Source organism: Heterocephalus glaber, unplaced genomic scaffold (assembly GCF_053883595.1).
Source record: "Heterocephalus glaber isolate CG9 unplaced genomic scaffold, H.glaber_assembly_v1.0 deba00001553, whole genome shotgun sequence".
Lineage (NCBI taxonomy): Eukaryota > Metazoa > Chordata > Mammalia > Rodentia > Bathyergidae > Heterocephalus > Heterocephalus glaber.
In genome coordinates, this window is record NW_028258344.1 from 7,298,353 (window position 1) to 7,309,502 (window position 11,150).

General features: G+C 36.5%; 1 non-coding gene across 1 annotated transcript; it reads left to right on the forward strand.

Moving 5' to 3' along the window:
• Positions 1-10,798: 10,798 nt before the first annotated feature.
• LOC147824129 (U6 spliceosomal RNA) lies at positions 10,799-10,904 on the forward strand. Its single transcript, XR_015442783.1, has one exon. It is a non-coding gene; the product is annotated as a U6 spliceosomal RNA (small nuclear RNA).
• Positions 10,905-11,150: the final 246 nt, after the last annotated feature.

Consider the following 11,150-nt stretch of genomic DNA (forward strand, 5'->3'; position numbering starts at 1 on the left):
ATCTGCTTCATCTTGTTTCCATATCTGGTCTTTATGGTTAGAAAGAAAGAAAAATAAATCTATGGTATGATCTGTCTATGTTTCCTATAACTCTGCACAGTATATTTTAGCTTTCTTTCTCTGAAATTGCATCTAAAATTGATGAGCCAATCTAATGCTCTTGGTCCTTGCTGTCCCACTAGAATAATAAATTAATCCTTCTATGGTCAGAGCAGTTAAATTATTGTTTTGGCAGGAGCTTCTCTTCTGAATGTATTAGTAGTGTCATTGTTTCCTTGTTATTCACCTCAGCGAATACCTACTAGACATAGTCCATAGGAAGTTGGGGCCAGATGAATAGAGGATATGATCCAAGTATATGATACTTTCTTTTCTGATATTTTCTCTCAGTTAAAGTTGAGCTTGTTCTTCCCTTCATCTGTTTTTCTTCAAGAATATGTTATTGACTAGAGTAGAACGAATATTTGCTTTTTCTAAAAAAAAATACAAGGGAGGGAAGTTATTAAAATTTCTGTAATAAGATTTTATTATGTATTCTTTGCAGGCTGTGTGTGTGTGTGTGAGAGAGAGAGAGAGAGAGACAGAGAGAGAGAGACAGAGAGAGAGACAGAGAGAGAGAGGAGAGAAAGAGAGAGACAGAGAATATGAATATTCCAGGTACTACTTATTCAACAGTATCCCATGAAGTAATTTCAATCACTGAAATGTGTTGGCTACATTTTCCTAATACCTTGCACCTCTAAATCTGGCAGCTCTGACTGGTGATTTCAACAAGATTCATGACTTACTCATATTGTGTGCAAACATCTACACAAAAACTCCCACAATTGAATATTCCTTTTTCAAACAATTGCATGATTAGAAGGTATCATATGATCTATTTCTTTAAATGTTAAATAGTATATGACTTAGCAAGTAAATGTTAAAAGAAATAAAAATGCCTAATATGATGTGCTATTTCTCTGCAAGACAAAGTATCAGCACTGAGAGGGATCTCCATGATTCCCTTCTTTCCAGATTACAGACAAGAAGGCTGAGGCTGGTAGTTTCAGTGGTTTTGCTCCATGTCCCATCATTCCTGCTAGGCAAGTTCTCAGTCCAGCCTTCTTTCTTCTATGTTTGGTGGCAGTTAGCTGTCTTACGTTCCAACTGAACCAAGCCTTGGCTGTTGACTGCAGTTTGAAGTCTTTTTGCCTTGCTTGGTCTCACCTGGGGCACCAGGTTCAGGTCTCCTAATATTGACTTGGTCCCCTTCACCTTTCCTCTGTCTGAGTCTAAGCAGCAGAAAGTCAACTTCCACTGGCCTTTTGTCTTTGCTTTTCTTTTTCTTTTTTTTTTTTTTGTATTAAATTCTTCTATTGGTACATTGTAGGTATACAACACAATTACATTTCTCATTGGGAATTGTACCTTTACATCATGCATCTTGGTTCTTATTTTTTCCCCATTCCTAGCCCTCCCTTCACCCCCTCCACCCTTCCCGATTTACAAAGACTTTATTTCCATTTTTTCCATTTCTCATCATTTTTTTCTTTCCCTTCTTTCCTTTCCCCTGCCCCTCCCACCACCCCTACCCCTTTGGACCTTTTCTTCCTATTTTACATTATCGATTATTCATTCTAATCATTGGTACATTTTAGGTATACAATATAATGACATTCATCATTGGAAATTTGCACCTTTACATAGTCTCTCTTGGTTCTTATTTTTCACCCTTGCCCAGCCCTCCCTTCAACCCCTCCATTCCTCCCTATTTACAAAGATTTTGTTCCTATTTTTCCATTTTCTCATATTAATCCCATTTCCTTCTATCCTTTCCCCTAGCCCTCCCACGGGGCTTTTCTTTTTCTTATCTTTGCTTCTGTCTTCTCAGGGAAAATAAGAAACCTCAACCCTCAGATAACTGTTCTTTGCTTTCCAAAACACAGAAGCGCTGGTACTAGTTACCACCTTCTTTCTTTACTCTTGGTTAAGTATCATTCCATGTGTTCCACACAAGCTTCTCAATGACTTTTTGTCAACCAATATGAAATTAGCGTACTTTTAACTACTGAATATCAGGGCCTTCTAAAAATTTTTTTCCTGGGGAAATAATCTCACAAATAATGGCTTAAAGTTGTTTTTTCACTTCCTCACACTTTCATTTCTTCTAAGCTTTTTTTTTTTTTTTTTACAGGAATTTCTGTCTTCCCCTTCTGGGTTCTTATTGTTGTTACTGTTATTTCATTTTGGTTTTTTGTTTGTTTGTTTGTTTTGCAGAAGAGACTTTGACTCACTGATTTTGTGTGTGAGGGGGATGTTTAGTAGAAAAAAACAATTGCAAATTTCAGAAACAAAAATCAACAAAAAACACAACTCACTACAGCAAAAAACAAGATTTTTGGCAACCTCAAAACAAAACAAGATAAAATAAAATGATCTGGGTAATAAAAATATCAAGAGGACACAATTGCATCTTTAACATTGTTGCTGAATGAGGTTAGACCTGTTTAAAATCCCTTACCTTCTTGCCCCTGTGCTGTAGTTATAGAAGCAGACCTTTCAAAATTAAATTTCGAATGGTTTTATGACCAAGCCTGTGTGTGCAATCATTTTTCCTGGGTAAGGACTGAGATACAGCAAGACTGTCATAGTAGTTTGTCCTGGGGTTGCATTCATTACATAGATTTTCCACTGAGAAAATCCTGTGATTGCCAGGGATGATAGAGGAGGAGAGGAACAGCGAGAAAGGGGTGAAGGAAGAAGCCAAAGGAGAGAGGGAAGGCTGGAGAGTAGAGGGACAGGGTGTAGGGTTACCCGGGACTCAGGCAGAGAGCCCATGCCAAGTGGAGAGAGGGCACACGTGGAGAAATTGACCCAAGGACCTGAGGGCCCCAGAGCCACCCCCAGTTGCCACAGCCCTCTCAGTTATGAGCATCTTGCTTCATGGAGTGGGATACTTGTGCTGAAAGACAAGTATTTTTGCATAGTGTGGCTGTTAGGGTTTGAATGGGGTTCGTCCCATCAGTAACATATGTTGAAATCTAATCCTCATCCTGAGACATTAAGAGGAGGATTCTTTTTTTTTTCCCTTAAATTCTTTTATTGGTACATCTTAAGTATACAGTACATTTACATTTCTCATTGGGAGCTTGTACCTTTACATGATGTATCTTGGTTCTTATTTTTTCCCTATTTCCTGTCCTCCCTTCAAGGAGGAGGATTCTTTAAGAAAGGATTGAAGCTCTGCTCTTACAAATGGGCTAGTCCACACCCATGACTGATGGGTTACTCAGGGTTTTTTCTGGTGAGTGGACCTGTCATAAAAGCCAGTTTGGCGAGGTCTCTGGTGCTCCCTTTCTCTCACCAAGCAATATTCTTTGGGTTTTTTGGTTGTTTGTTTGCTTGCATTTTTTTTTTGCCTTGTTTTGTTTTGCCGTACAGATGACTGAACTCAGGGTTGCTCTCTTACTAAGCTATACTCCTAGCCCCTTGTATTTTTGAGATGACATCTCACTAACTTTCCACGGCTGGCATCCAACCTTCTATTCTCCTGCCTCAACCTCCTGAGTAGCTGAATTTGTAGGCGTGTGCCCCTGTGTTCAGCTAATAGCTTTTTTTTTAAAGTATTGGAGACTGAACTCAGAGCCTCCACACTGAAGGACATCTCCAGGTGCTCCCCCCCTTTTTTTGAAAGACGTTCTTGCTAACTTGCCCAGGCTGGGCTCAAACTTGTTAACTTTCTGTTTCAGTCTCCCAGAGTACTGGGATTACAGTCATGGGCCACCATGTCCACCTTTCTTCTGGCTTCTTTAATCTACCTTAAACCTAAAATACCAGCCACTGAATGCAGTTTTATAGGAACATCTATTCAATATAAAACCAAGAGTCTAATAATTGTAATTATTAATACTAAATTCAGACAATAATACAAATATACAATAACGTATGTGTGAATTGGCTTTCTGACTTCTTCATCAAAACTTGCATGTATTATGTAGCTGTTTCTTTGATTTGTCCAGGGGCTTTATTATTATAAATTACCATTATTCAATTCATTTACCCAGCCAAAATACATAAATACTTATTTAAGTTCCATAGCCTTTCATTTTTGTCATGTTTCTAAATTTAAAAAATATATTCTGGGTATGACATTTTTAGACGAAATACAATATATGGGTGACAAGTTAAATATCTTTAGAGAATGGCATCTTGAGAAATTCTTGTGACATGCTTAACTTTATTTCTATTGGACAGGTGAAGTTCATTAGCTCCACTGATTATTTTTAAACTCCTTGTTTAGTATTATTGACTTTAAAAAAATCAGTTAAACTTAATATCACAAAGAAAGGTTATCGATAATGAGAACTTAAATGAACTAAAGTCCACTCAGAAATTCAAATACCTTGGCTTTCTGTGAAGTTTTTTGCGCTCTGAGGCCTGCAAAGTCCACTCTGAAGTCTCTGACCATGAGTCACACTGGTCCCAAAAGGGAGGGTTCTGTGGAGACCTGAGAGGACAAACTCCTGGTTCTGTTTCATCTCTTTTCATGTATTTCAGGGCCCATGGCCATCAACCTTCTTTGATTTTATTCTACCAGAGTCTCACATTTCCATATCCATAAATATGTTGCTACATAATAATTATAGCCTTGAAGAAAATAGAAAGTTTTCATTAAAATTTCGCTGCAAATGTAAGATGCCATGTGACAGATGATGCTTAAAGACCAGAGTATTATTAGCATCAATGATGATTGTAATAAAAATGTCTTATTTTCTTTTAAAGACAGAGAAATTCCATTTTTTTTTATCTTGTACAACTCAAAGGAAATGTGGGTGTTAGCACTTCAAAAATTTTACATTCTTAGGGAGAAATCCAAAGTGAAAAGAATTAATATCCACATTAGTTCCTAAAGCAAAATGTCTGACACTAAATCACAAAGCTATTTTTCAACCTTTGGGAGTAACTTATAAGTGAGAACTCCCACGGAGAACTGTGATCTAAAAGCACTAAGGGATTTCTGCCATTATAGGAAAAAAAATCCAACAAAGGGTCTTTCCAGTTGTGTTTTCCTGTAAATGTTTCTGAGATTTCCTTAATGTGACAAGAACTCTGCCACCTGACAACTTCATCTATCCACAACAGAACTGAGGGAAAAAAATTTAAAAGGCTGCTATTTCAATAGATTTTTTAAAAATCATCCTCTTAAACTCTAGAATTTTATTCACAAGAAAGTTCCTCAACCTATTATTTAACTTCTACTTACTCTTACTTGATGTACAATTCTAGTGTATCATACAGTAATAGTTTCCAAGCATATAACACATTGTAAACAGAAAATAAGAAAGATAAATGTTGTATAAAACAGACAAAATTACTGACAGTAATAAACACTATCTCCAACTAAAAGAACACAGAGAAAAAAACTAATATAAAAATGTAGATCACAGTTGTGTAAGAATATTAAAAGTAAAAACAAATATTGTAAGAATCTATTAGGCAACACTTTATTAATTGACAAAATAGCGTTTTATACATAGTATGATAAATTCTGATTATTAATTAAAATTTTTATGTTTATGAATTAGGAACAGCTACCACTTTCTCAAACTACTTTGCTTTCATTTTCCCTGAATTTATATTAATTACTAGCTTTTATTTAATTAAGATGCTTTACTTTGCTGAAAATATTTTTTTCTGATAATCATACAGATTTCAAATGTAGACAATTTGAAGGAAACCCATTAAATATGGCATTGATCTTTCCTGTATAACCTGCACAATAAATTGTGGTGATCCTCTGGTCATTCTATTCTTCTTAAATAGTTAGCTTGATGTATATTATATTTTTGAAGACTTTCCTCCCGAAACAATTAAAATAAAGGTGTTTGAGTATTTAAAAGGGCAAAGCATGGGTAATAACCTAGATATAGTCCAGGTGTGTTCTGTATAGGGGTCATAGTAGAATGAGAAGCATCTTTGGACAAAATAAATAGATTTTCTAGATTGTAGGCCCTGGGCTGTTGGCGTAGCTTCGTAGTAGAGCAATTGCCTAGCATGCACAAGGCACTGGGTTCTATCACCAGCACCAGAAAAACAAAAGAAGAAAAAAGATTATGTTCCCTGATGTTAGTTCTCTGGATTCCACCTACTCCCTTCATAAATTTTCTTCTACCTGAAGGTTGCCAAATTGTTTCTTCTGGAAGAATTCCCTGATTCTTTTCAGTTGCAAAGATCTCAAAGTTCTGGGATATTTCACAGACAAGAGGCATGTTTCCAGAAAATATGAGTGTATTGGGCTTTCTCCAAGATTCGTAAGATCTTGCCTACATCCACTGAAACAAATTTGCTTCTTGTTGCATTCTTGGTCTGTCAGCATTGGGTAAAATGAAGCTGCCCTGTTGCTAGTAGCTACTTACAGTTCCTTGTCATTCATGGAGAGCTCTGATTTGCCCCTCAGTGTGTAAAACTGACAATACCCAGAAAATACTGTTGACCTGCAAATTCCCCTGCAGGTAGCTAGGATATTAGGATGTGATAAACCAGCCTCATGGATGAAACAAGATTTCACGAACTCTTTCAAGCCACACCATGTATCAGAATCCACTGCAGGCAAGTTATGACTGTCACTTCTTTCTTTCAACACACCTTTGCCAAGAGCCTACTGTGTGTCAGTCACTGTATAGCCGCTAGAGATATGAAGTGAAATAACAGTGTCTACCTTCTTCAGGGAGCTTCATAATTCAGTGGTGAAGAGCTGTATCAATCCTTGAGGCTCTGAGGAAATGCGTGATAGTAACTTTGCACAACCAGAACCCTCACAAGAGACACTAGAATTATTCTTCTTCCAGATTCTGAGCCCTGGCAAACTGGGGAGGAAGGAGAGTCCATGTGTACTTTTTTCCCTGCTGTCTCCCTAGACGTTCAACAAATACTTAGTGAGCATCTGTTTGTTCAAGAAGCTAGGAGAGCGATTAAAATAAATCAAATATGCAGCTTTTTCTTGAGAAGTTTACTGGAGAAATCCTAGTAGCTTTTAGGTGGTTGGAACATTGTTTTCCTTCATTGAGTTCAGCTGCAATCAAAACTTGTTCACTCTGTAATTCTAAAGTCCCAGCAGGTACTGGACTAGATGGTTTGTTCTGGCAGATGTGTGTCACGTTTTTTGTTGTGATTTTCTGTAAATGACCAAATGGGCAAAATAGGTGTCCTGTCATGAGTAACATGACGTGAGTAAAAGATCCAGAACTCTAGTCACCCACATCAAAGCGAATCAAGCTGAAAGGATCTTTGAATTTGTGTTCCAGAGAGCCAGTCTACAGCTCCTAAAAATGGAAAACAATGAAGACCACTAGCTATTTCAGCAATGTCAAAAGATATTTTCTTGATGGTCATGTGAGAGTAATGCCATAGGGCCTAGTTTGATTGGTTCGTGTTTAAATAAAATCCAGAACAGACAAATAAAAGAGAACTCACTAAAAAAACAAAAACAGTGCTCCAAGTGGATCCCCATATAACTAGAGTATAATTGGAAATTAACACATGATGGCCTCTTTGTTATTTCTGACAAAATGGTTATTATTGTTGTTGAACACAGAATAGCAATACTTCAATGGTGAGAATGACTCTAAGCCTCTTTTTGTTGACCTTTTTTCTGCTATTTATAATACCAATTCTGCCATCTTCTGGAAAATCCCGGAAGTACTTAAAGCTTTTCCTTACATTTTAAAGGCAAAGATCTGCTGGTAAGAGGACAAAAGACTAGACTTTGGTCTATTTGTACCTGTTTTTAAACTGTTAACAATTGTACCAGCAGCCATCAACTTTTAAAAAAAATCTTTCAATCTTCAATCATTCTTAGATTTCTTGCCCACCAAGATGTCTCAAACTTGACACTGAAACTCAATGTAAAAACCCTGAATGATATTTTATGCTAATACCCATTTCTACTGTCCCATCACACGAAATAATGATTTCACTGTACGTTAACTTTCCTTCTATAGACTTATGAGCCACCAGATGAGTGAACTGAAAAACATTGAATCTTTTCAACTATCTTATATAATGTTGGTAGCTTTTGGGAAAGAATGAATGTCTTTTCTTCTTATACCAACAGGTAACAAGACTTGTTTTGACAGTTACTTTTTACATGTTTTTTGCATATATTATACTGTATATTATACTCATATTCAAAAGTGTTATTTAATAGAATTTACCTACATTTTTATGTCTCTCTGAACATTTTTATTTGGAATAAATTAACAGTAAGTTAGCAGTAATACCCTTTTCAAGTGTGAATAAAAATGTACATTGAACTAGAAAAAGACTATTGTTTTAATACGTTTTTCCTTGTTATACAGGTTAAATAGCCCTAATTTTAAAAACTTTGAATTCCAGATTCTTCCAAATCCAAAACTTTTTGAGAACTGACACGAAATCACAAGTATAGAATTTCATACTTTCTTTCATGCTCAAAGTTACTAGAAATAATTTATAAAATTGCCTTATAAATGTGTTTAAGGTGTATATAAAACATAAATGAATTTTAAGTTTAGTCTTAGATGCTATCTCCAAAATATCTCATTATATAAATGCAAATATTTCAAAATCTTAAACACTTCTAGTCCCAACCTTTCTGGATAAGGGATACTCACTTTGCAGTATATATTCATTATACTAAACTTGAACAAGACACACATCTTGTATGTGCCTGCAATCTTCAAATTTTTAAGGGCTTACCACTCTATTCATAAATAAACAAAAGTCTCAGGTTCTTATGACTATTGAAAACCAAGTCCTTCCCTCAGGAATTTCCACACAATCTTAGAGGAAGTTTAAATGTTCTGCAAACCCACTCAGCTGGCTTGTCACTGCTTATTATGGACAGCTCTCTGGGTTTCCCTGCCAGCTACTCTGATTCTCCTAACAGCCTCTTGCTTTTGCAACTCACTCCAGCCTGCCTCTTCCAAAGCAGAAACGAAGGCTCTCTTTTTAGTCTCCAAGAAAAGTGAAAACAAACAAATTTTCCTTGGTTTAATGGTAAATGTAGGGATTACATGATAGAAAAGAAATGTTTAAGAGTTGGTCTCATGTCCCAGTGAGCTTGTAGTCATCCTGAATTCGCTCTCCCAGGCTGGTCTCCACCGTCCTTCTCTTCCTCCATCCCTGCCTATTGCTAAGATGCTCCTGGGGAATCCTACTCACAATAACTTCTTCATTGCCTCTAGGTCAGCTCAACAAAAAATTCCCTCCTCCCCAACCCAGCTAGGTAGTAAAATTCCCTTGGGACCAGCATAATCCCTCCAGACATCACTTAAGGGAACATTGAACATCTGATATGAATTATTTGTACTGGAATTCTAACCCCAAGTATTGTAAATGAATTAACAAGAACCAATTGCTGGCATCTCAACATGGACTTGTCTTGGTATAGAAAGGGGAAACAGAGTGAGATACATGGGCACTTCTGTATGCTTTTATAAACTTTTATAATTCTATAATTAAATTTATGAAAAATGGGGGGAACGTGGTTTAGTGAGTGTTATAAGTTGAATTTTAAATCCACCCAAAGGATTATTTGTTAAGGTGTAGCTCCCCACCCCATGATGCTACTGGGTGTTAGTAGAAACTCTAAGACGTGAGGCCTAGTTGGGGGTCTTAGACCATTTAGAGCATGCCCTCAAAGGGAATTTAAAAAACCCACCCCCTTTCTCTTCCTCCTATGGGTTTTTGTCCATATACTTCTACGGTGATGTGCTACCTCACTACAGGCCTAAAATCAATGAGACCAATCAATCCTGGCCTGAAACTTCCAAAACTGAGAGCCAGAATAACACATTTCTCTTCATAAGCCGATTTGCCTGAGGTATTTGTTACAATAACGGAAAACTAACACAGTTACATATTCCCTTACCAATACAAGCATGACAACTAAAGGAATTATAAATATTTTGCCCCTGTCTTGACCATCAAAGATTAAAATATAGTCCAATCTGAGAACATCTGTCTACTTAAAAACAAAATAAAGACAAATTGTTTATCTTTTTGTCTTTTTTCTTGGGTAGGCATCCATCATTCGTTTTTTTGCTTGTTTGTTTGTTTTTGGTATAGGGGATCAAACTTGGGTCCATGCACTTGTGCAGCAGGCGGCGAAAACACTGAGCTAAATCCTCAGCCCTACATCATTCGTTTTTATAAGATACTACAAACTACATCTTGACATCTCTCCTGGGATTCCCACTAAATTCATAGTTTGTGATATGTGAAATCTACTTTCTTCCATATTTGGAAAATGATGCTGATGATATAACCCATTTTCAGTCTTCTGGCACCTCTTTCTTTCAAATTCACCAAGAGCCATGATGCTATCTGTACTTCTATCTATTCAGTCTTTTAGCAAGTAATGATGTGTGTGTGTGTGTGTGTGCCTGCACGTGTGTGTGCATTCATTTGTGTTACACTGGGTTTGGAGTTCACACTCAGGCAAACAGAAACAATTTGTCAATTCAAAGATCTCATTATTTTTTAGAACCGAGGATTGAACTTTTATATTAAACTGTATCCTCAGTCCTCTTTGATTTTTTAAAATTTATTTTATTTGCCTACTTTTTGAGACAGGATCTCACTAAGTCTTTAAGTTGTCCAGGCTGGGCTTTAATTTGTAATCCTCCTGCCCCACCAGTCCAAGTAGCTGGTACATTAAGCATATAGCACTGCACTCAGCTAGAGCTCAACTTTTGATTCTCTGTAAAAATTATACATTGAACGATGAGTTCAATGTAAACTTAGAATAAACCCATAAAATTAAAACTAAATTATTGTGTTGCTTGGACTTCACCTAGGCACACATTGAAATAATACAGAGAAAATTACCGTGGTTCCTGTGAAAGAATAACATTCTATTTCACAAAGCATTCCAATTTCAAATAAATAAATACGAATGAATTCTGATGGTAATAAGTGTCACAGGAAAATGATGTAATAGAGAATAAATGAATAATATAAGAAATGTAAACAGCACAAAGAAGTAAACACTTTAAAATTAATTAATATCATGATATGTACCCCTAAAAATTAACAGAGCCATGTGATGGAAAGTAATGGATGTGGAATGATGGGGACCTACCCTCAACAGAGTGCCCAGATAATTCCTCCCTTGGGACATGGCCTCT